General features: G+C 32.9%; 1 pseudogene; it reads left to right on the forward strand.

Annotated features, from left to right (window-relative positions):
• Nucleotides 1–5698: 5698 nt before the first annotated feature.
• Nucleotides 5699–27968, forward strand: part of LOC123553114 (sodium/glucose cotransporter 4-like) — a 32532-nt pseudogene continuing 10262 nt past the window's right edge.

A 27968-nucleotide genomic window follows, 5' to 3' on the forward strand; every position in this document is an offset into this window, starting at 1 on the left:
CAAAGTTTATTAATAGTCATTAAATTTACAAATGATTTAAGTGATCGTTTACAAGAACTAGGAAAACAAATGATGGATTGTCTATGTTGGGCTATATAACGAGAGTTGTCATTCTACAATTTCGATACTTGAATTGTGCTAATGTAATTTGGAATGAACATTGAAAGTGTTGACACATGATTAGGTTGAAAGACACATAGATCTAGTTTTAACAAACAGACTGAAAACTTTTTATACAAAACTTCGTTTTTTTTTACACTGCTATTGGTATATTTATAAAGAAATATTGTTACGGTATAATACACATTACGAGACTGTGCCTACTCAGTACATCACGGTGTTTGTTGTTACTTCGCCGAATGATTCGGTTTGAGAGAATCGAACTAAAACAATAGCAGTTTTGTTGTATTTCGTTTAGACTTCAGACAGTTCAAATCTTGAACCTAAATAATTATATGTGTATATGCTGCGGACGTGTCATGCACATGTATTTATGCATTATGCAGGAAAATCTTGAAATAAATTTCTCGTAATATTTTACTTATGTGCCTAACCCTTTATATCGTTTTTCTTGTGTATTTAAACCACTGCGATCGATAGAAATATATTTTTGGGCGGAGCAAACTACAGGCGTGATCCTCTCAACGTTAACTAGAGTGACAGCTACGTCGTTTACTACCTGCGTTTAAAGTAAACGCCCATTCGGCGAGCTTTTCTGAAATTGGCAGTAATAGTGTACTTATAATGTACTTTTTAACATACATAATAGGAAGACAGAACAAGGATCATTTAATTTTATGAAGTGACATTGTAATGACACTTGATATATTATTACTGGCATTTATAGCAAATTGATGGCAAATCATACCTACTTTTTATGCATTTTATGTTCAAATTGTTATGATTCTGAATAAGAATATCCATTTTATCCACCTTCTTATTATAAAATTACTGAAGAAACATTTAAAGTGTCAAAAACATTTGTAATTATTAGAAGCACCCATATACCGTCGAAAAAGTCTGCACATTAAGAGTGTTTAATGCAATATATAGGGATTTTCCGTTTTGGCGGCCATCTTGACCGCCATTTTGGATTTTCCAAATGACTTTCTTCTCTAAATGTTACATCTGATGTAAATTATGTCATTTCTAGCGATAAACATAATATTTACATTGCAATCATGTCTTAATATCCTGTATTTTAGGAGATATGTCATCTTTGCATTTTTGGCGACCATATTAAATATGTCAAAATGCTCAGTGATGACAAAATTGCATCATCTACTTTCTATGAAGGTAAATGTTGAAGAACCTTTTCATGCAAAAATATTTTGTTCATGCTCCAACTTTTTTTTGCTAAGCATACTGACTATTTGCACTAAATATCAACTTCAAAAGGATATGGCTTTATAGTAGTAAAATGAGAACAAAAAGTTATTTTTCTCTTATGAACTCATAGAATCGATTTACCTAAACGGTTTCATACTGTAATATGATTCATTTTATGAACTTTTACCTGTATGAAAATGTTACACAAACACATTAATGAAGAACGAATCAAAATGTAGCACACTTTATTCATGTTACAATATTATTTCACTAAACTAATTAATTCAAATTACATAGAAATGTTTTAAATATAGACATATATAAAAACAAATCACTCTGCATTTAATTTACAAAACAATACCAAAACTTGTTAATAGGATAATTATATTTGTTTTGAGGGAAGGTTATGTGTGCAACTTATTTTATACATACGTTTCGCTAGTATTTTACTACACTTATCAAACTGTATCAATATATTTATAAAAGTAAGTAAGTAAATTACTTTGCATGTTTTTAGTATTGTACGTATGAAATATACAAACGTACTTGTCGAGTAGTGTACTTTTTCTAACAACACTTTTAAATGGGTTATGTTTAGATAAGGTTATATTTTAAATTTGTAGAAAAAATATTGAACTACTGAAACCAAATTATCAAGGATTGACTTTATAATAAATTTGAATTTTAATTCCGCCAGTTAACGTAAAAATTTGTAATTCTTATATAATATAAATCTGTGTTGATATTTTACTCTTTATTTCGAATTTTCGGACACTTGTCCTTTTTCAAGAATATGGAACTATTTTTCTGACTAAGTAATATCCATGTAACATTTATATGACAGGAAATGAATGATGTTGACGTCCTGTCTTTAAGACGACGTCACGTCATTTCCTGTGTAAGACGTGACGTCATTTCCCACAACATCATACATAACCATAGAGCAAAACACAATACTAAGTGCAGCAAGATATACAAAAAAATAATTTATATATATATATATATATATATATATATATATATATATATATATATATATATATAATAAAATAAATAAAATCAGCAAAATAACTGTCCAATTCATTTTAAACCCCAAAAATTTAAAATATACAGGATCTCTTCGCAGTCAGTATGGAAACACTAGAAAAGCATGCATTGTCATTTAAGTGAAAGAATACTCCATGTTTTTTAGAATTACACAAAATAAGTTGAAGAATCCAAGGGTCACTACTGATGACGATAATGAACGAGGTAAGTGACTCTACTGAATGCATTTTAAATATTAAGTTTTACGTTATATCCCTGGGGTGTGTTCGAGCCTAGCTTCTTTATCCATTCCTCTTCAACCATCTGTCTGTAAATGCGTCCTTCATTAAACACCTTTTGAAGTACTGCAACCTTTACATCTTCTGCTGTATGACCCTCGAAATGTCTCATAATTGGTTTATCTGCTTGTTGACGGACATCTCTAAGATGTCTTCTGTACGTTCTTTCAGGGATCTTTCTGTCTCTCCCACATAAACTGACATGTCACACCGTGAGCAGACCAGAGCATATATTAAGTTTCTGTCAGTACATTTTGGAACTGAGGCTGTTTTGTAGCTGTTGTTTTTGTTTGTGGACCAGACTTCTCCCATGTGAAGAGACGAACATATTCTGCATTTACATAGGTTAACCGACTGCTTTAAAGCCTTGTTTGTTTTCCCGTGCACTAGAATGTCACACATAGTTTTGTCTCTTCTGTAGGCAAAATGGGTGGAGATTGAAACACTTCCATCATCTTCTCAGATCTATATAAAATGTTCATATGTTTCCTAACAATTGAGTATAATATGTAAAATATTATACTGTAACGGTTTCGTATTTATATAATATATGTACAAGGGATATGCTACAATAACATAGACTTCTTTTCATACAATTTTATAAAGCAATAGTCTACAACGAAACCTTTACAGTATATTATTTTACATATTATTTATTTTCAGCTTCCTAAAAAAATTTATCATATCCGTCAAATTATTATTTCTTGTAATAGTAGCAAGTAAACGCTGATTGGGAACACCTCAAAATATGTGCAGTCACTTTCGAATTTAAATGCTCAGTATAATAAAAATATGCTAGGGCACATTTGTGTAAGTTGATCCACTGAATGACTCATGTCAGGCTAATACAGTCATACGGAATTTCAACATTATACGCCGGTCTTCATGGAAGTTTTAAACAATGCATATATTTGTACCGTGATTATCAAAACCTTAGAAAAGAAGACATCAACATTACATGTATTTTAAATTAGAAAAAAGAAATGACAACGTTATTACATTTTTGTTTGTACTACACTTGTCCCAGTTTCCGGCACTAATATTTTGCGTACGTTAGAAGTGAGGTTTTATTTAAGTAACTATTCTCATTTTTGAGTTATAATAAAAGTCTAGGAGGCATAGAATGTGACCATCCAAAAAACGAATTTGATTTGTTTATTGGTGGTAATGAAATATATAAACCTCTTTACAGTGTAGCAACAGATTTAAACGGAATAGTAGTATACGTCCAAATTGAATAGACTCTATATATTCCCATAGGATTAGACAAAATAAGTGTCCTTCTCAAACACTTAGTTATTTAAGTACTGTAATAAATGTTAAAAATAAATATTATTCAGAACATTCGGATAGATTCTTACTAGTTTCGGGAGATATTGAAACTTAATGAAAAAAATCGATGCAACCAACTGATAAAAGTAATACCCATCAGTTACATTTGATTGAACATTTTTCATAATCTATTGAAAAATTGACTCGCATTCATGAATTGTCTGTTGCTTTATACACTACGCTTTATATAAACTTCAGATTTTATAACACAAAAAGAGCTATATTTAAGATAAACAAACTTTATTTCAAAGTCAAATTATAAGAAGATGCTTGCAACAAAGAGATGATACTATATATTATGCTTAAAATGTTGAACTATATTAAACAGATGTATTGAATGAACTCCATGCTCTAAATGGACCAGATAAAAACAACCCGGAGTACAAGCATTAGGAGTTGTTTAAGACCGCCAAACAAGACTTTAAGAATGTTATGATAGTTTCTCAAAACTTACTAATAGACCCTTTAGAAGCATGTGATGGAACAATAAATCTTTTTTTTTAAATTGTAGATGTTTTGACCCAAAAAAAAAAAATTCAGAAAAAAGAGGCAACTATACAAACATATTGATAAGGGTTTATGAGCATTTCAAAGGCTGTCTCACAGATGTATGTAACCTAAGTTACAACTAATTTGTTTAACATCTACAGACATATTTTACTTAAGGAAACGAAAATACTTCAGTATAAGATGTATCAATAATGTGTGTGTCTTCGGGTTTAACGTCTTTTTCAACAATTTTCAGTCATATAAACGACGGTGTCTACTTGTAGCAGTGAGCACAATGCCCAACTTTATAGTGCTGCCTCACTGGAATATCACGCCGTGGACACGTGGCATACCCCACCCAGACACATAATACTGACACCAGGCTGACCAGTCCTAGCACTATCCTCTTAATGCTGAGTGCCAAGCGAGGAAGCTACTAGTACCATTTTTACGTCTTTGGTATGATGCGGCCGGGGATTGAACCCACGACCTCCCGCACTGGAAGCGGACGCTCTACCACTAGGCTAACCAAATACTTTTAATAAATAAACTTCTTCAGCACTTGAACTCAAGTCTACCAAATCACTAGACCATCAGCCCAACAATACGTCTCACATGATGTCTACCAGATTTTTAAAGAATTAAATCGAGGTCTGCAACAGATGTATTGACTTTTGATTTGCACTTAATATTACCATTGCGTCTAATTCCATGAGACCTAGATTTATTTTTTCTAATATTTAAAATAAAAAAGATATCGATATCAGTGTTTTAGAGAAATTAATTTCTTGATAAATATTATTATTTAAGCCTAACGGAAACGATGACTGTAAATTTTTAATCCGTTTGAATTCTGCTAACTATCTGGCTTTAATTTTAAAACTAGATGTGGAATTTAAATCGTTTGTTGCAAAGGCAGAATCAGGCGCGTTCAGCATGATAAGAGTTAACATTTTTTTTACTTACTGTTTGCGTTCTTATATAGTCTATTGATTGCTTACTTGTTGTGTATGGGTCGTATAATCGAGCAGATGTCCGAGCTAGACGCGTTCGCGTTTCACTAGTTAACGAATCGGGATGTATTAATTTGGTATGAAAAATAAGATCAATTTGCATCCTCGGCGTTAATATCAACCACAGTTACACCTGGACATATATCGTACTCGCACACTTAAACGAGAAGCAATTAGCGTTTAACGTTCATTCAACTATATATTTTGTATACCAATACGTGTTGAAAATGAAAGTTTAATATGCGTGTAGAGTTTATTAAACTAAACATCAACGGATCAATCGAAGTAAAAAACAAATAACATAAAGACTAGCAGATCAACTTCAAGATGTCAACTACGACGAAATCAGATTCGGCTGGTTCGTCAACAGCAGGTCTGAAACACTGGGGAGATATTCTAGTTGTTGTTGCGTATTTTATACTTGTGTTAGCAGTAGGATTTTGGGTAAGTTTTGTATTTTTGATTTTAACTTTTTTTTTCTATTTATGCGAATGCATGCATTTTGGAAGTTGAACTTAAAATATATGAATTTCCTGTTGTCTGATTTTTGTGATAGTTTTCAACGATATTCGTAATTGGTCACGGTATGTAATCAAAAGAATAGAAATTATTACTGAATCTACTGTTTCTGATTACAACGCCCCTAACCCCCTATGGTTGTGACTTGAAGTTCATATTTAACATCAGAAGTATTTTTCTTACGTTGAATTATGAATAGTACTCATTTGGACAAATTTACCTCTTTTGATATTATAACATTAAGAACACTTTGTAGAGGAAAAAAAACAATCACCAGTACATTCTAAAGAATGTAAGGCGTAGATAAAAACTTTAAATCCGATGACCAACAGAAAAAAAACGATATTTAACCTATCAGATAGACCGTTAGTAACATTAGTTATATTAGTCATTAATTCAAATTTGTAAACTAGTATCAATTATTTCCTATTTTATATTAACTTAATAACTAGGGAAACCCGTAAGATCACAGTTCACGTGATAAAGCCATACACCAAGACAAAATACAGATAAGAAATATGCACATTTTCAGTATATGTCGCTGTAATAAAAATATTTTTGTATTTCTTTTGTTGATTTTCAGTCGTTATGGCGACCAAACAGAGGCAGTGTTCGCAGTTACTTTCTGGCCGGAAGAAGCATGGTATGGTGGCCCGTATGTATCTTAAGTCTTAATAAATCTATCCCGGAGCCGTCTATGTTTGAAACAGCGTGAAAAAATATGAAAGTTGTCCCTACCAAACAAAGATAAGGAATTGTTGGCTTGTTGGTCTAGTGATAACCCACTTGACTGTCAATCCGAAGGTCCAGCGTCAAATTCCCGGATCGGACACTTGAAATGTCTGAGATACCACCCAATCTATAGTTTCTAAACAAATCAGTACAGGGTCTTTCTATGAGGAAAAAGAGACATCTCGATTATCAATGCTTTACACTGCCAATGTGACTATTCTCAAAGAGCAAACGTATCGCCTTGATGTCTTTGTCTGTTTTGTATCTGCACCATTCAAAGAAATATCTGAAAGAAAGACATAGATATCTCTAAGTCAGTAATCACTAAATTTTTTTTGAGTAAGAAATAGAACCTATATATTTGCCTGATTATCCATCTAGATGGGATTCAATTTTACTTGACATACACCTTAATAATACTGAAAGAATCCAGATACACTGTTTCACGCCTCTTTAACTATAGTTTGAGTTTGCCGTTTGTGAGTTCAATTTATAGACTCGTCTGCCGATAAGGAAAATCAGCATGATTTACATTGCCTTATTTAGGTATGTACCACCTATCGTACTGAATTGTATGTACCACTATCGTATTGAATAACACTACCTAAATAACGGACTAGTCCATTATTAAAAGTACAAAAACATCAATGATCTCGAAATTAATATTATAGATATAATTGCTTAATTATCATCACAGGGGGCGGGAGAGGGGGTGGTGAGAAGAATTTATTTTCTGTAATTGATTTTTCCTGTATAAAAGGGCGCAAAATGTCGACTAGATTGGCATCAGTCGTTAGAGTCATTAAATGTAAAGCACCTGGCAATTAAATCAATCCTCACTAGTAGCACTTTCTGAAACAAATACAATATCTCTGACTTGCCTCTATCTCTAACGAGCGGACAAATGCGATTCTGAACCGGACAGCTTTTATACCTGCTTATATTCACTATCTCATTAGCAATCATTTCACATGTGTTCATGATGTAATGTAACCTTTGGCCGACTGCCCCAAGAGTTCAATAAGCAGTGCTTTGCTTTTATGACTTGGTGAGTAAGACAGAGAAAGAAATCAATTTTCACTAATTGTAAAAGATCCCAGTAAGTATAAATAAAACACATTTTAAATTTGAAAAATATAGAAATTGTATATACCAAAATACTGTCGATTTAATTCTATTGATGAATTGTTTGAATCCTTGATAAGAAGAAAACGGAGAGAAGAGATTGGAAATTGAAAATAAGGCATTTTTTTCAAGATGCCTTAAAATCATTTTTGTGAATAAATTAAATACAATTTACATATACATCCCAAGATTTTTACTTATGTCACAGGGTATATAGATATCTGCAATAATCAAAAAATTTATTTTCCTATCTACAGTCCCTTTAGTGGTCCTTGTGAATGGCATGGTGCAATGTATTACATCAATTATGATGATTAGATAGTAAAGACATGCTGTGCACCAGGGTGCTATTTAATAAAATGCAACATATGGCTTGAAACCAGGACTGAACTGTTTTGATATTTGTCTTCTGGCCTGTTTCGTCGGGCCCTTAAGGGTGTTTCTCTTTTTGCTCTGTCTTCTGAAAAGGCATTGAGTACATACGTTTTTGGTTCTTAAGGTTTGCTTTTTATATATTTATACACGAGCATTTTTGTGTTTTACATGCCATGCCTTTTTGTTTCCATTACGTGTGTTAGAGATTCACCTGGAGGGGATAACTTTTATTTACACTGTCCCATGTCTTTGGAACATGGTGGGGGTAAGAGTGAGGTTGGGTGCGCACCATAAACCGGTTTAAGCTCCCCAGTGGTGTTTTTGCCACTGACCGTTCCAAGGCGGTGCCCCACTGTGTTCCTTTGTTTGTTCGTTTTGTCCTTGTGTGTTGACTTTGTGTGCGCGCGTGTGTGTATGCTTATTGTTCGTCTTGTCCTTATGTGTTGGCTTTGTGTGTGTGTGTGTGTGTTGTTCGTTTTGTCCTGATGTGTAAGCTTTGAGTGTGTGTGTGTGTGGTGCACGCGTTTGCGTGTTGGGGGGTTCGTTTTGAGGAGGCTGCGCTTTTGGTGCGTGGCATTCCCTGTTTGATATTTTTCTTTGTTTTTTTTTGAAAACTGACCAACATAATTGTAGGTTGTAAAATATAAAATCATATCAATCTGAAAGGTTATATGTCATGTGTGCAGACTATTTTTTTCAATCATAGATAAAATTAAATTAATTTAATCAATTAGGTTGTTTAAGGGAAAAACAATATGAATGTGATTTCAACATTTTTCTGTAAAAATATGTATTATGGAATAACATTATAAATGTTTAAGGAAAGTTTGTTCCAACTGAAAAAGTAAATCAGCGCAGCAAAAACACGAAAAGCAAGACATGCATAGTTTTCAGTCATGTACTACATGTTGAGATGCTAACTTATGATGCTACAGATTTTGGTTAATTTCAGTTTTTTATTGGAGTCTATCTACTAAGTTTTTTTAATTCTCATATTTTGAAAGTAATTAAACATTTCTTCCTCGACTGATTCTAACATCAACTTTTTATAACTATTTGTGTAAATTCAACTACTTTACTGTAAAATAGAACAAATTACTTCTAAATAGATTGCAACTTAAGTATGCTATCAAGTATAGAAGTAGCATACCCCTACCATTTTATACAAAAAATTACAAATAATTTTCACAAAATGTGATACATTCATCTCACCTTATCCAGTAGTAATACTTAAAACATGAACATTTGTAGTCTTTTAGCGAATATTTTACTTTTTTACTGCCTTTTACATCTCATTTAAATGATATAGAAGGAAAGCATTTCGTTTACAAGAGAAGATCAGAATGTAAATATTGTAAATATATATTTTTAGTTTCATTTTTCTTGAACATATTATTTTTAAAAACTGTAATAAGCTACATTGTTTTGCTGAAATACAAAAATAATTATTCTTCAAGTTTGTATAGTTATATTTATGTCAATTTTTACAAACGTTCGACCGCCTCAGTAGCCTAGTGGTAGAGCGTCCGCTTTGAGTGCGAGAGGTCGTGGGTTCAATCCCTGGCCGCGTCATACCAAAGACGTAAAAAATGATACAACCAACAGCCAACAGATTCGTTTCTCACAGCTTCCTCGCTTGGCGCTCAGCATTAAGAGGATAGTGCTAGGACTGGTCAGCCCGGTGTCAGTATAATGTGACGGGGTGGGGTATCATGCCACGTGTCTACTGCGTGATATTCCAGTGAGGCAGCACTATAAAGTTGGGCATTGTGCTCACTGCTACAAGTAGACACCGTCATTTATATGAATAAAAAATTGTTGAAAAAGACGTTAAACCGGAACACACACAAACAAACATTCGAAGTATTCATAGTGTCAATTGTTTTTAAAATAATGATGAAAATGGTACTTCTGGTCTGTTTTACATGCAAAGGTATCCACATAATTATTATACAAAGAATGAAATTCTTTATGATGCTTATTTTTTCTACTGTAGACCGAGACGTGTTACGAGTGCAGTTTAACTGGATTAATTATTTATGTTTAATTGGAAAATTTTTCAATATAGAAATATTTATACCAAGACTTTTTCGCAACCTACAGTGGTTAACGTTAACACAAAACCTTCTGTGAATCTACAGCCAACAGATTCGTTTCTCACAGTAAATACAACATGCAGATGAAACATTTTTAAGAGTTATTTGTCATAAGAATTAATTGTCTGTTAAAAATATGCATCTTGTCATTTGTTTAAGTTAATTCCATTACCCCTGACTGCAAACATTTTATAAATCACATTTTAGTCGCATTTATAAAATTGTTCACAAACATTTTGTTATGTAAAACACTTGCATTATTTTTTTCTGTGCAAAAATAAACACGTCTACAGTATTTGATAAGTAGTACTTTTATAAAAATTAAGCTCAACTATCGACAGAAATAAATGAAAATTAAGTGGGCTAAAGAATTGATGCAAGAAATATTTACATGATAAATGCACATACATAAAAAGCACACCAATTAAATGTTGAAATCCTGTTGAGATAATAAAACCTGTATAAAGATCCTTTGGAAGCAAAGAATGCAACCAAAAAGAATAATAGCAGACTCGGTTTGATTGAGTCTGTTCATGAGAAGTAATGAAATGTGCAACACCTCTCACGCCCCCTCGCACCGGCTTAAGCGGAACTCTATTACACATATGTTGAATGGACTCCATGATCCCAAAGGACCAGAAAATATAACAACACTGAATCCAAGTACGGGGAGACTTTTTACACACGGCACTTAAAGATTGCTGTTGTGATAGTTAATGAAATCTGTAAAAAGATCCCTTGGAAGCAAAGAATGCAACCAAAAAGAATAATAGCAGACTCGGTTTGATTGAGTCTGTTCATGAGAAGTAATGAAATGTGCAATACCTCTCACGCATAAGCCACAATAAATGAAGGGGGCACAGAAAGAGGAAAGAGGATTTTGAAATGGGTCTGTGGACATATTTTTTTTTTAAATCTAGAATGGGAAATGTAGGTTATAGTCTGATGTCTACCCATTTCGGATACATTGCCTGGAACTGCACCTAGGATCTTCCTCTACCATTAAATGCGGCCACCATATGACCTTACATTTCATACTTAAGAGTGAGGTTGGGTAAGAGTGAGGTTGGGTGCGCACCATAAACCGATTTAAGCTCCCCAGTGGTGTTTTTGCCACTGACCGTTCCAAGGCGGTGCCCCACTGTGTTCCTTTGTTTGTTCGTTTTGTCCTTATGTGTTGGCTTTGTGTGTGCGCGCGTGTATGTGTATGTGTGTGTGTGTGTGTGCTTGTGGTGTACGCGTCTGCGTGCTGTGGGTTTCGTTTTGGGGAGGCTGCGTGTTTGGTACGTGGCATTCCCTGTTTGATATTTGTCTTTGTTTTTCTTTTATTTATAAAATACATCTCAGGGTATCAAAAAACATGCCCATGTTTTAACTGCCATAATATTTACTTGAATATTTGAATTGAACAGAACGTCTGGCTACATAGATTGTTCCACTGTTGCTAATCAGAAAAAGAAATTGATAGTATAAAAATAAAATTGTTTTTTGTAAGTTCAGTTAGTAAATCGTAAGTAGTATAATGCACAACTGTAAACTAAAAGTAGTTTTAAAGGTCCATAATGATTTATCATGTTTTATATCAAAAACAGGACGAAACAGCTTTCGGTTTCCAAATAGATGTTATGTGTACTTACATGGTTAGAAAAGCACTACTCCTTATATTGCATATGAACGTATATAATTAGGGGCATAAAGGGAGATAATAAAAATATATTCAATAAAACATTCTAGTATATTCAGCAATATTCAAACCTTTGACAAATGTTAAAGAAAATAGTTATCGGGAATAGGATTTAACAATAAACTAATGTATTTTATATTCATAACGGAAAATGTGACAGCCACATTTAAAGAAAGGCATTATGGGCCTTTAATTTTTTTTACTAACTGTTGAAGCAGAATATGTTAATTGCAGCCTTGGTTTTTTTTTTTGAAAAAGTACTTTTCATTTATAACGATTTCACCAAGTCCAGCTAGCGATTTCTAAAGCAAGATTAATGTTGAAAACATAAACTCCTGTCATGTTCTACAGTAATGTAAACAATTAAAAAAAGTCATTACGAAAGATATGAGTGTTAAAAAAATTAGCAGCAGCAATTCAGCAACTATTAACACCTAACCATACTTCTGCAGGAAATTTACAATGTGGTAAAGGCTCGACTTTCACTTCTAGAGCAAAATCAAACATTTAGTACAGGTAATTTGGTTAAAAAAAAAGTGGTAAGCCAATGTGATATTGTTTTTATTTGAGGCCCCTTGCGGGTAACCCCGTTTATTTTTATAAATGATACTGAAACATACTGTTCACATATATACACAAACTTGACAATATTATGGTAAACATAGTCTTATATTCAAAATTAGTTTTAAATATCATGTATTTAATAATATAAAATGTAAAGCAAACTAATGATATTTTTATTGCTATACCACTTAAGGTAAAGAAGGCATAATGAGCGGGCATTTCAAAAACATGTTGCATCATTGATAACATGTTTAAATAATAACATATGCTGATCCACACCCGATGTACAATTATCAAAAAGGTCTAATGCACACTTTCTTACGCAAATGGCATCGAAAAGTCACGTTTTAGCCCAGCCCTAACTAGTTGTGACGTTGCTGTTCTTACGGCGATTAATTTAGTTTCGGGAAAAAATAATACTTCTTATTAAACATTTTACAGCTCGTTCTGTCCTCCATAGATTTTTTTTTAATTTTCTGAAAATGTTCCTGAAATGTTTTTGAATAAAATAAGATTATAAAACTTCTTGACTACCGAGTTCATTTTCAAGCTACGATACTATGAAAATTGGGAAGTTTAAGCACTGTTAAAACGTTACGTCTTTTTCCGCGTTTTTAAACCAAGTTCACATTGTTTGTAGGATTTATTTGCAGCCTTTATTGAACGGCTTTTGCATTATTAATTGGTTTCAATCCATTTCAGCTGTTTTATAAATAGTTAAATACAATTTTCCCGGAATCCAGAGATGTCAGTTCAAGCTAGACTAGCTATGTACAGCGTTCCATGAAGTGGAAAAAATTTCTTACCGATAGAGCGAACTGTTTAGAAACTATAAAGACAGGCTGTGTAAGCAGATCACCGTGATGATTAAATCCAGATAAACTACTATAGTAAAATTAAAATCTGAATCTGTTTGTTTTCTTAGTGTGCCAGATTGGCCTTTTCTATAATGTTTGATTTTGGCCAGGGAGTATTTCTGATCTGTTTGCTAATCTGCTCAGCCATACCTGTTTATCTACACTTGATAAGTAATGGCATTGCTCAATATGAGATTTTTGTTTCATTTTGTTCGTGCTATATCTATATATCTGTCTGTAAGCTACAAGTTAACTATAATATCGTTGTAGGGAATCAGGGCCATACATCAACATCTGTAGATAATCTAAATGATAAATAACTTTATCTTTAAAAAGTGAAAGCCAAACATAGATAAATGTATGTTTCTCCTATTTGGAATTGGTAAAAATGTAGTTTGTTCGCAAAGGATGAAAATTCTACTCAGTATAGAAAAGTCATCTCAGGCAGCAAGCCCACAGATAGCAGCAAGCAAAATTTCTTACACCCATGGGTGGGAAACAGTATGTAAATGCCAATGAAATTCAGTAGAGTGTAGATCAGTCCCATTCATAGACTGTTCAAAATGCAAATTCAAGTGTGATGAAAACATATCAAAAGAAGACAAAATGTGTTTGAATCATTTTGGTCAAACTCTTCGTATGAAAGAAAAAATACTTTAAGAAAAATACTAGAACTATCATCGATGAATCAAAAAGCTCTGTGCAAAAAAGGATGGTTGCGAGAACATACCCACTTGTAGTGAACAATGTAAGACATAACGTTTGCAGGAAATTCTTGTATGCAACTCTTGATGTTGGCAGTAGTTATATACAGAATGCTTTAACATGTAAATCCGAAGGACGATTCAATGGGTCAAACGGTCGTGGCAAAGATGTACCACATAATAAAACAGCAGACGCAAAAACTGAAGCAGTACGGAAACATACAGAATCTTTCCCGAAAGCTGAAGGACACTACACAAGGAAAAGCTCCAATAAACAATTTGTGGGCGTAAAACTTAAAATTACAAAAAAAGTATCAGCTTTATCAAAAGAGTTGTATTGAAAAATCCCTGGCACCAGTGAAACATTCTTATTACAGAAAAATTTTCAATGAGGAATACAATATGTCCTTTCATTTGCCGAAGAAGGACCAGTGTAATCTCTGCAGTAGATATCACAGCGCAGTACAAGATGGAACACTCTCTGCAGAATTTGCAGATAAATACGTGGGGCACCAAGCTCTGAAATTACGTGCACGAGATAAAAAAGAAAAAGACAAGTTTATAGCCAAAACATCAACAAATGCATATGTTGCCACATTTGACTTAAAATCTGTCCTATATACCCCATGTTTTCTTGTCAGCGTAATGTATTACATGAGGAAATTATGTTGCTATATTTTTTTCAGTATATGGTCTTGGAAACAGTCACGGAACGTGTTACGTTTAATCTAAAGTAGAGGGCAAAAGAGGGTCTTGTAAAATAGCGACATGCCTAAATCTTCACCTGTTGTCACTTCCCCAGAATATTGAACATGTCATCTTGTACTCCGATACATGTAGTGGGCAAAATCGAAATCAATATATAGCGACATGCTTACTGCATGCAGTCAACACAATTTCCCATATCAAAATTATTGATCACAAGTTCTTAGAAAGCTGCCATTCTCAAATGGAATGCGATTCAATGCACTCTGCAATTGAATTTGCAAAGACGAGGACGGCTATCTTCGTTCCTAGTCAATGGACTACCATCATTACCATGGCAAGGATGAAAAATCCATACACGGTTGTACCACTGAAGCACACATATATTCTCGATTTCAACACTGCCAAAGAACAAACTATTAGAAATTTGCGCATTAATGACCAAGGCAAAAAGTAAAATGGACCGAAATTAAAGGTTACGTTTCATTAAAGAAGATCCAGATGCCGTTGAGTATAAATACAACTTTGATGACGACTTCAGCCGAATCAAGCTTGCGAGTGAGGGAAAGAAGCGAGGAAGAACACCATTCGCCCAACTTAAGCAAACATATGAATCAAAAATTTCAATTTCCGCTGCTAAATAGAATGACCTTGGTCGCATGTGTAGCTTAGGAATCATTCCATCAGAGTATCATGACTTTTACAAAAACATTCCTGACGATACACTTGTACATGATAGATTGCCAGAACCAGACATTGAAGATGAAAGCGACAGTGATAATTAATGAAAATAAGAATTTTGATTTGTTGACGGACTTAAGATTTCTGACATTCCCTTAGTATTGTTACTGTAATTTAATTCGAAAGTAACCAGGTAAGCAGTATTCTATTTTGCAGTCAACAAATACGTTGCAAATCACATTTTAGTTACAAAGAAAACTATTATTTTCAAAATAAGTCTTAAAATTTAAGTACATGTTTTTTTTGCAATAACATGAAACAAATTACACAACTGTTGAATACATTAACTAGTGTCTAGTATTTGGTGCTGCTCATAAACAATTTATTGAACAAGTATCCTCATCAAACGTAATTATTAATTCTTCTTTTCTCTCATTAAGTTGATTCATGTTTCTAATGATAACGTCAAGGACACAGTGAAGTACTAAATGTACTATGTCTTGACAAGCATAAAAACGTTATTCTCAAGTAATTGAACAATACCGGTACTTATTATTTTATTAAAATAATTTATTATGACTACTTATGTAAACTTAAAAGGATATGTCTCCAGATATACGCGAACAATTCAAAATACATAAAACAGATAGCAACGGTAGATAAAACAATAATTGTTAGATTTTAGAAAGTGCATTACAATATCAGCATTATTAAAAAAAGTAAAGATTTTTACACATTACCAACACTGTGTCAGCGATTAATGTTTCTGTAGCATAGTTACATACTGTAAAATACCGATAATCTTTTAACATAATTGTGTAAATATCCAAAAGAATTTGATATTTGCATGTTTTAAAATTCATATTTCTTTAATGACTATTTCTTTTGTCTCTTAAAATATAAAATGATGTTCAAAAAGGATGCATATTTGCAATAACCGTGTGTTTATTCTTTTACACAAAGTTTGTTGAATGTAAATATTGTAAAAACTTTGTAATTCGCATGTATTTTTTTTTTCTTACTTAGGAATGTATTGAATTAAACGAAATAAAGCATCCTTAATAGTTCGAAGAGTTGTGAATTTAAATAAACTTCATTTATTATTTGCTGTGTATTTCTTCTTAAATATAACAGCCTGATCTTACCTGTACCGGTATCTTAACTATTGCAGGAGAGTAAACACTTAAACATATCAAAATATGCACGTTACTTATCCTACAGGTGTTCTGTACTACAAAAGTGATTCTATTGTGACATTTTGATACAAGCAAAACTGTATTATCTGCACTAAAAAATATTTACAAGTATTTCATTTTATCATCGGCTTGTTAAAAGTTATTTTTTCACCATAAGTAAGTTGACAAAATCATAAAAACCAGGTTTTGCGGGGTAAATCAAATACATATGAATAAATCCTAAACGTTTTTGTTGTAAAAAAAAAGAATCATATTGTATCTTAAACCGTTTTCATTTTCCACTCATTTGTGTAATTGCAAGGGAAGTAAATTATTATTATACCAAATTAACAGATATCTCTGCTTATAAGTACTAGCCCAAGGCAAGAGTTGTCATTCTTTGCGGATCACAACTTCAAATTAAATATTTAACTTCTGTAATTGATATTATCAAAACTATCATAATTTTCACATTTGTGAAATCATTTTTGGTTATTTCAAAGACTTTGACATCAATTTCTAGACTTTATTTAATGTGTTTCTATCATTGAAAATTTTAGGGTTTATCTCTAGTTTATGTCGTGTTATTGGTACATTTTCGTTTTTGTTGTGTTGAGCGACCTGTGGAGTGTCCACTTTTTCTATTTTACGTAAGATTTGCAAACAAATTACAGGTGACAGTAAGACTCTAATTGTGTCATGGATTGAATTAATCAAATAGTGTTAACAGGATTAAGAAAGCATTTCTGTACAAATCAGTTTGACAAGATTGTCTTGTGATGTCTTGTGTTTGTTTTCCCCCTTACTTTAAAAGTGTGCAATGTTTCTTTTATCATGTAGTTAATGATATGATTATTATATATAATCTATTCTTTTTACTGTTTAATTGATATTTAACCAAATTATTAAAGATGTTAGAATGCATAGTATACTGATATCAGTAAAAAGCGTCTTAAATATGTTATAAAATGGCATGCTTTTGGTCTTTAACCTAAATGTTTATGTATTTTATGTATTTATGTATTATGCATGTTTATGCAGTTTAATTATCTGATCTAGCTTCATTTTTCAAATGTTATTCATATCTAGCACACTGACATTACTGTAAAATAACAGCTGGCGATAAAACCACAATTGTTTATTTGAATATATTTATTTTTGGCATGATATTAATCAGTGAATTGTATCTTGTAAACGAAAACCATATACAGTGATTTTCTGTTGTGGCATTTCATCGACACTGCTAACAGTGTAAATTTCACTAGCCATAAGCGATTATTGAAAAATGTGTTTTTCTGGCCGAAAGGATTACATTCTCTATAAGACCATTATGAACTGCCGTAATTGTTTATCTATCTTTAATACATACTGGCACTTTGGTTTATTGCCAAAACGCCTTAATTTGTGGAGCTAAAACTAATCTCTAGAAAATACTCTAATAACTCTTATATTTAAGATGATTTTGCAATGTAAACCACTGGAAAAGATAAAATCACTGATGTTTTATCAAAATACTTCTTAAGTAAATAAATAATATGAAAACTTTATTTGATACTTTTTTTCAAACCTTAACTCCCATTTTCTCGGATTTATGAAAATAGCACGTAGCCACTTATTTCTCTGACCCATCGATATATTCATCTTGTAATTCAAGCATAAACTTATCCCGTTGTACCAGCATGAACTTTCTGTATAACTAGCATATACTTATCCCTCTATCCCAGGGTATGCTCAATCCTCTATACCAGTATGTACTAATCCCGTTAAACCTGAATATAATTATCACGCTTTACCGGCGAATACTCATCCCCTTATACCAGCATAAACTTATCCTGCTATCACAGTTTATCCTCTTCCAGTTATTACAGCATATACTTAACTTATGTCAGTATGTACTCATCCCTCTATCCCAGCTTATTCTCATCCCGCCATCCCAGATTGTACCCAACCTGCTATACCAGCGAATACACAATCCCTATTCTAGCGTGTTCTTATCCCGCGATCCCAACGTAATCCCAATATTTTCGTATTTCAGAAAGCATAGGAAGTTTAAGAAGTAAAAAACTTGTTGTCAACGCCTCCATAAAGCAACATTAGATACATCAGTAAAGCGTCATATATAAGATATAGAATGATTACGTTGAAATATTATAAGTAAGACATATTATACACAATTTTCTTCCTTTTTTATTCAAATATTTATTGTGTGACACGTTGCTATACAACACGCGTTTTGTAACTAAATACTGCTTACCTATAACTTAACGACTCGAGTATGTTTTTCTTTTATTAAGAATATAATTTTCAGCACAATTATAAATGTGCTTTGCAAATTTTAAGAAATAGATAAAGCGAAGAACTAACTCCAGAAATATACTTTTTACTTCAAAACTAACATGTTTCGTCCATTGGACTTCATCAGAGTATAATAACAAAATAGTATGACGTCACAGGAAAGTACGACGTCAATGACGACGTCAAAAGACATTACCCATTTTGGCGTAATATTCACATATAGTATAGGATCAAAAATAGATACTTATTCCCTGCAAAAATTGCAAAGCAAAAATAATATTAATACAGGCAAGGAAAACTAACTTATATGCAAAAATACATTAGGAAGAATCTGTGTGAAAAAATGAAAGACTAAAATAATATTTTAGCATTCATGCCATGAGGCCAGGCTGTATTCAATGTATGAATCCAACGAGTCTCTTTCAAGAGCCTAAACCAGTCATTTTTTACCAAGTCGATTGGCATGAAAGAAAAATCACTAACAGAGTGATTTTCAGAATTGAAATGTTCAGATACATTTGTAGGAGTATCAGGAAAATGTCTGATATCAAATTTATGACTGTTCATTCTTTGAGAACATTTCTGATGTGTTTGTCCCACATATTGTAACTTACACTTTTTGCATGTGATTAAATAGATAGCATTTTCAGACATGCAGTTAAGATTTTGTTTAACATCGTAAGTTTTTAGAGTTTGAGAGCTTGTAAACTGTACAGATTCAGTGATATTAGCGCAATGAGAACACCGTGTTCTATTATATTTAAGAACACCACCATTTACATCCGAAGACATCAGACTACTGTGAACCAAGATATCACTAAGATTTGTAGGTCGCTTGTAAGCAATAATTGGTTTGCATTTAACCAGGTTGCGTACACTGCTTTTCTCAGATAGTTCAAAAAGCCCCCAATATTTATTAAGGATCTGACCAATGTTTGGTAGGGATGGGTTGTATACGCAAACAAATTTTGAAACTTTGACATTGATATGTTCCTTTTAACTCTAAAATTAAAAATTTCCTTGCAGGTGGGTGCATCCATATTTGCCAGTAATATTGGAAGCGAACATTTTGTCGGTTTAGCTGGAACGGGTGCAGCGAGCGGAATTGCTATCGTTCTGTATGAATGGTTTGTAAGTAATAAACATTAAATTTCATTCAGGTCTTAACCACACTTTTGATTGCATTTATAATATACCACGAGTGTCAAACGTTGATTACAATTAAGTTATCATCTTCAAAGTTAATAAACATATTATGCTTATCAATATTAATAAAGGAATTTAGGACATTGATGTCATTGGTTTCAGCATATTGTTTCCAGCACATGAAGGTAGACTTCTAAATTGTTACCATTTATTTTCAGTTCAGGAATATGAAAACTACTTGATTACATGTTTGGTTGAAACATTTTCAATTTTCCCTTTTTGCTTTTTTAGTCTAGTGCATCAAACTATTAATCCTAACATAAAATTCCAATCAGTTTTCATGGAAAAATACACCCTACGCAATTTTTGCGCTGGGTTCATTTTGGTTCACATGATAAAATATTTGCTTTTGCATAGGTTCAAATTTTGCGTGGGGAGCAGAATTTGCGCGGAGTACAGATTTTACGTGGGATGTAGATATTGCGCGGGATGCAGATTTTGGGCGGAGAGCAGATTTTAAACATGTGAACAACGCTTAGATGGTACTCATGCTAACTTAATTGAATCATCTTTGATACATAAAACTAAGCATTTAAGGCGTCTGCACATTATACGTACCGTTGAGAGAATTTCGCGATTACGGATGCAACTCATTAAGGAGACTGCCACCTCTAATGCATTTTACCGGTTCCGGTTCAAAAATTGCCTAATATGATAATACTTGAAACAGAATTGCATTTACTTATATCTTCTCGGAAAATAAACATAATACTTAATTGGAAGAAACACGACAAATTCATTTTCTATTATCATATCGTCATAACAAAATTTAAGGTAGTTCTACATGTTTGGTAAAATCGGTAAGTCAAGGCATGAAACATATATCAAGGTTGACGCGTGAATTCCAAATGACATCATTAAATCAGCTCATAGGTAAATATCCCAAAAACTATCACACATATCTGTACAATGTTTTTGAACATATGACAGAGTATACCTTAATTTACAACTGTGAGAAGATTCATCAATATGTGCATTGTATTTTTTTTCATACATGAACTTCCCATAAAAATCTTGAAAGATCTTTAGTCTAGCTAAAAGTGTGAAGTACACGACCGTATTATTTTCATTGCTGAATTTCGTAGCGTGCTAGTTGGGAACTACTTTCTCGACGGAAGCAGTCTTCGAAATATATTCTGATGTAAAAATCATCGTTTACAAAAGAGTGAACATGCAAAAGTACCTTAAACAATATCTCAGACTATATAGCCGTAATAAACCGCCAGCATCGTCATCGCAATGAAATTATAATTTTCAAATTCAGTTTAAGATCCATACATTTTGCCACATTTTACACACGAGGTTAATCACAGTTCGTGTCATTTCCATTATCCTGTATTAAGTCTGTGGCTTTCAAGTGACACATTAGCACGTTAAGTTTATGACGAATTCTTTCAGATAACTTTGAATGCTAACATTAGCTTTTTCTGTATTCAATTATCGTTCAGAAAGAACATGAACCTAATGAAACTTCTGCAACTTAACGTTATAAAGTTTGTTGGCGAATAAACGTTTCTAACAAATTAACTGGGATATATGCTGTAAAAATAAAAACTGTGAGCATAATTGTCATAGTGAAAAAGTATTGTTCAGAACAGCCTTATGTAGAAGACGTTATATCTTTGGAAACTTTTAGAAAACTGAAGTCTACATGCACGCTTTCTCCGAATATAATTCCTGACAAATAGAGGGAAAGTTCAATGTTACAAAATAAAAAAAAAAGATTATTAAACTGAACAGGTAAAATCAGCGAACATGGTAAATATAACGAAGGACATACACTGAACGTAAATGAACAGATTCCAGATATAACAAAACAGAGACGGAGGTTATGGCTCAAGATGAGAATGTATTCAATATAGCGATTCACATTGTAACAGCTCGAGATATCAGAGAAATATTTGGGATTCACGGGCCAGGAAAACAATACAAAAAAAAATACGCGATGTTTATATGATCAACCACTTGTTACATGATATTGAATTTTAAAAAAAAAAATAGGGTGCGGATTTTCTCTTTTTTGTTTACTAAGACTAAATTATTTTCGCACGTGGAAATTACATGTACTGTGCAAAACTTTTACTTCTAGTATATAATATGGTTATTTTCTAATGGTTTTCATTTAAATGAAATAAAAATGTTAACTGAAGATGGGTCTATTGTTATTATACGCTTCTCTACTACTAGACTATTTGCGAACTAAGTCTACATGGACTGTGAACACCTAAGACGATCGATTTTTCAAGAGGACCGTCTCAACATGATAATTTTAATTTATGTTTGGTAGGAAAACATTACTATATTGATGGTAAGGTCTGGCTTATTATGTCACCGAACAGGATAAGATTTGGATTTGTCTTTCCGTCCGTCTGTTTACCAGAGAAATGTTTTGTTATACATATCGCAAAAAGTATTTAATCTAGCGTCATAACACTTTCCTGAAATGTTCTTTAATATTATAAATTGCGCATTTGCGACAAAGTTGAAAAGATGAGCTAGTCTGATCGCAATGTATCCGTATTCCATCGTCGTCGTCGTTCGACATGAAAAAATCTAAACTGGGTCAGCTGGGATCAAAATGTAGGTCAGTAGGTAAATCATTGTGAAAACTGTAGAAAACGTAATAGCTTGCGTCTCCATTCCTCTGTTGTTATTATACGCCCGAAGGGACGTATTTTGGGATACCACAGGTGTTCATCTGGCCGTCTGTCAGTCTGTGTGTCCGTCTGTCCGTTAGCAATTTCGTGTCGACTCCGCTCTGTAACTCGTGAACCCCTTACAGGATTTTAAACAAACTTGATACAAATGTTCTCCACATCAAGACGACGTGCAGAACGTTTGTATCAAGTGGCTCGCTTTAAGGTCAAGGTCATACCAAGGTGTCAAGGTCATATGACTTTGTTTCTTGTCCGCTCTGTAACTCTTGATCTGTTTGAGGGATTTTAAAGAAACTTTGCAGAAATGTCCACCACATCGAGACGACAAGCAGAGCGCATGTTTTGGATGGCTAGCTACAAGGTCAATGTCACACTTCGGAGCCAAAGGTCATATAACTTTGTTTCGAGTGCGATGTGTAACTCTTGAACTGCTTGAAGGATTTTAAAGAAACTTGGCACAAATGTTCACCACATTGAGACGACGTGCAGACCGCATGGCTCGCTTCAATACTTTTGGCGATATGTGTAGCATAACTTCTCTCTGATGGACAGAAACACAGAACAAGAGCTGTCCGTAAGACAGCGCGCTCGACTTTTCTCACTGCTTGACTCTTAATTAGAGCTTTACCAGTAAAAATATTCCAAGTTAAAACGGGACATAACTCTGACAAAATTCAAACCAGAGTAATGGGGATTGTTTCTTCTGGTGTAGACTTTGATAGTAAAAAAGTGTTCTAAAGTTTTCAAGTCAGAAGCTTTAATAGTAACAGAGATATTTGACTTTATAAAAATAATTAACAAATAATACTAAGTAAAAAGGGGGCATAATTTTGTCAAAATTCAAATCAGAGTTATGGGGATAGTTTTTCCTGGTGTAGACTTCGATAGTAAATAGCTATTTTAAGTTTCAAGACAAAAGCTTTCATAGTAACAGAGATATTTGACTTTATCAAAACCTTAAACCAAAAATTCTAAGTTAAAAAGGGGCATAATTCTATCAAAATTCAAATCAGAGTTATGTGGATTGTTTCTCCAGGTGAAGCTTTTGATGGTAAATAAGTATTTAAAGTTTCAAGTCAATAGCTTTGATAGTAACAGAGATATTTGACTTTATCAAAAATTTTAACCGAAAATTCTAAGTTAAAAATGGGCATAATTCTGTCAAAATTCAAGTCAGAGTAATGAAGATTGTTTTTCCTGGTGTAGACTTCGATAGTTAATAACAATTTTAAGTTTCAGTAACAGAGATATTTGACTTTATCAAAGACTTTAACCAGATATTCTAAGTTAAAAAGGGGCATAATTCTATCAAAATTCAAATCAGAGTTATGGAGATTATTTCCCCTGGAGAAGACTTTGATAGTAAATAACTAGTTTAAGTTTCAAGTTAATAGCTTTGATAGTAACAGAGATATTTGACTTTATCAAAATCTTTTACCAGATATTCTAAGTTAAAAGGGGGCATAATGCTATCAAAATTCAAATCAGAGTTTTGAGAATTTATTTCTCCTGGGGTAGACTTTGATAGTAAATAACTATTATAAGTTTCAGGTCGATAGCTTTGATAGTAACAGAAATATTTGACTTTATCAAAAACTTTAACCAACGGCGACGCCGACGTCGGAGCGAGTGCAATAGCTCTACTTTTTCTTCGAAAAGTCGAGCTAAAAACAGGCACAAGGATCCGAATTTATATCATCTACCGCATACTGATGATATAATAACCCAAACCCTATTTTCTTTATAAACTCTTTTTCCTACCGCGCATAATATAATCTAATTATGTTGAGACGACCCCCTTGAAAAATCTATCGTCTTAGGTGTCCACAGTCCACGTAGACTTAATTCGCAAATGTCTATTACTACAATGAAATGAATTTTATAAACTGTTTCATGAAAATTCTGGTGAATAAACATCTCTATTTTTTCCCCTCGTTTGTCTTGAATAAAAACTGTTGTTTGTTTGCAGGCGATGCCGTTAGTTTTACTACTAAGTTGGCTCTTCCTGCCAGTTTATATCTCGGCTGGGGTAAGAACTTCTTTCTCTCATTTTTCAATATAATTTTCATATGGTGTTATGTTATCATTTCAACATTAAGTGGATGTTTATTTTTTATATGTATTATTTGCATTATATGTTATTAGCGAGTTTAGTGCATGTATTTAATTTATAAAAGGGATTTATATGAATGCAGGTATTGACGTTCCGGAGTGTTTTATATGAGTGCAAGTTTTTGCATTGTCAGTTTAAATTATTAGAGTGTTTGATATTAGTGCAGATATTTACACTATCAGAGTGTTTTATCAAAGTGCACGTATTTACGTTACCAGTGTGTTTTATATTGGTATGGGTATGGGTGTTTTGTATGAGTGTCATTATTTACGTTACAAGAGTGTTTAATATTAGTGCAGGTATTTGCGTTACGAGACTGTTTATATATTTGCATGTATATGCTTTACGAGAATGTTTATATTTTTGCATGTATTTACGATACGAGAGTGTTTGTATTAGTGCACGTATTTACGCTACCAGAGTGTTTTATACGAGTTCAGGTATTTACGCTTCCAGAGTGTTTTATATGGGTGCATGTATATTTAATACCAAAGTGTTTTAAATTAATGCAAATATTGATGTTATCAGAGGTTTTATATTAGTGCAGCTATTTACGTTACCAGAGTGTTTTATATTAGCGCCGGTATTTACGTTATTGGAAGTTTTATCTTAGTGCAGATATTTATGTTAGCAGAGTGTTTCATATTAGTGCAGATATTTACGTTCTCAGAGGTTTTATGTTAGTGCAGATAATTACGTTACTAGAGTGTTTTATATTAGCGCAGGTATTTACGCTATCGGAACTTTTATCTTAGTGCAAATATTAACGTTAACAGAGGTTTTATATTAATGCAGCTATTTATGTTACCAGTGTTTTATATTAGTGCAGATATTTACGTTATCGGAAGTTTTATATCATGATATAAGTGCAGATATTTATATTATCTAACTTTTTATAATAGTGTAGGTATTCGTTTAAAATCTGGAAATTAGATCCCTCGGAAGCATCGAGAACAAGGCAAACAGTGAAAATTGCAGACTCGGTTTGATTGAGTCTGTTCATACCCGAGTTTCTTTTACTAGTGCAGAATTTTTTGTTAACAAAGTTCTGTTTTGTTTTAGTTTTGTACGTTACCAAAGTACATCCAGGAAAGGTTACGTTACATAAGTGTTATATACTGTTTTAGGTGTTTACGTTACCAGAGTACTTGCAGAAAAGGTTTGGCGGACAAAGACTAAGAATCTACCTCAGTGTGTTGGCAATAATTCTTTATGTAATCACTAAACTTGCGGTGAGTACTTCTGAGGAAGAAAAATAGATAACATCCATTAACCTCGTTTGAAACCATTTAGAATACTTAACTGATATAACTTTGTTCAGATATATCGATCTTCATATAATTTTTGAGGTACGTAAATAAAGACCAACATAGATATGATATAAAGTATATTGTTTTTGTGTGATTGTAGGTGACGATATTTGCTGGTGCTTTATTTATCCAGTTATCACTTGGATGGGACATGTATCTTTCTATAGTAGCTATTCTGCTTGTCACGGGATTATATACAGTTCTAGGTACAGATAAGTTATTATATTGTTGTTATTGTTGTTGTTGTGTTTGCATGCACAATGTATTCATAAGTTATTTTTAGTAACGCCAAAACCAAATGCTATAATAAGAGCACCTGGAATAATACCCATAAATACAATATGAAGCACCAATTAACCTAGAGTTTGAATAGGAGTATTAAGTAAGGTTACCAAAGGTAAGGAAAATTGAGACCAAATTGTATTATTTGGATAGAACATAACCCAGATTTATTGCGATAGAGATGTTAAGCGCATGTATTAAGGCTACAGTATCCAACACGAAAATAGTGATGAAAATAAGGCTACAATATCTTACACGAACAAAAAGCGCTACAACATTCAACATGAAAATAAAGCCACAACATCAAACACGAAAATACCGTTTCAACATCCAACACGAAAATAACGTTACAACATCTAAAAAGAAAATAACGCTACAACATCTAACGTGAAAATAACGTCACAACATCTAACTCAAAAATAATACTAAAACATCCAACACGAAATTAACGCCACAACATCTAACACGTAAATAACGCTACAACATCCAACACGAACATAACGCTACAACATCCAAAATGAAACTGATGTTACAACATCAAACATGAAAAAAATCGCTACAACATCCCACACGATAGCAATGTTACAACATGTAACACGAAAACAACGCTACAGCATTCAGCAAGATAATAATGCTGCAACATGTAACCCGAAAATAATGCTACAACATACAGTACGAAAATAATGCTACAACATCCCACACGAAAATCCAACATTAAAATAACGCCACAACATCCGACTCCGAAAAGGACGGTACAACATCCAACACGAAAATAACGCTACAACATCCAAAATGAAAATTATGTTACAACATCCAACACCAAAAAAAAATCTTTACAACATCCGACACGATAAAAACACTACAACAACACTCCATAAAATCAAACACGAAAATAACGCTACAAAAATAATGCTACAACAACCAACATGATAAAAACGCTACAAGATCCAACACGAAAATAACGTTACAACATCCAACTTGAAAATGATGATACAGAATCCACCAGGAAAATAACGCAACAACTGCCAACATGAAAATAACGCTTCAACATCCAGCACGAAACGTTACAACACAAAACACGAAACAGCGCTAAAACATCCAACACGAAATTAATGTTACAACATCTAACACGAAAATAACGATATAATATCAACAAAAGAAATAACGCTTCAACATCCAACTCGAATAAAACTCCACAACATTTAACATGAAAAAAATGCCACAACATCCAACACGAAAATATCGCAACAACATTCAACACGAAAATAACAGCACACCATCCAACACAAAAGTAACAGCGCAGCAATCAACACAAAGATTGCGCCTAAACATCAAATACGAAAATAATAATACAACATCCAACACGAAAATAATAGCACAATATCCAACAAGACACTAAT

This window comes from Mercenaria mercenaria, chromosome 4, assembly GCF_021730395.1.
Source record: "Mercenaria mercenaria strain notata chromosome 4, MADL_Memer_1, whole genome shotgun sequence".
Classification (NCBI taxonomy): Eukaryota; Metazoa; Mollusca; class Bivalvia; order Venerida; family Veneridae; genus Mercenaria; species Mercenaria mercenaria.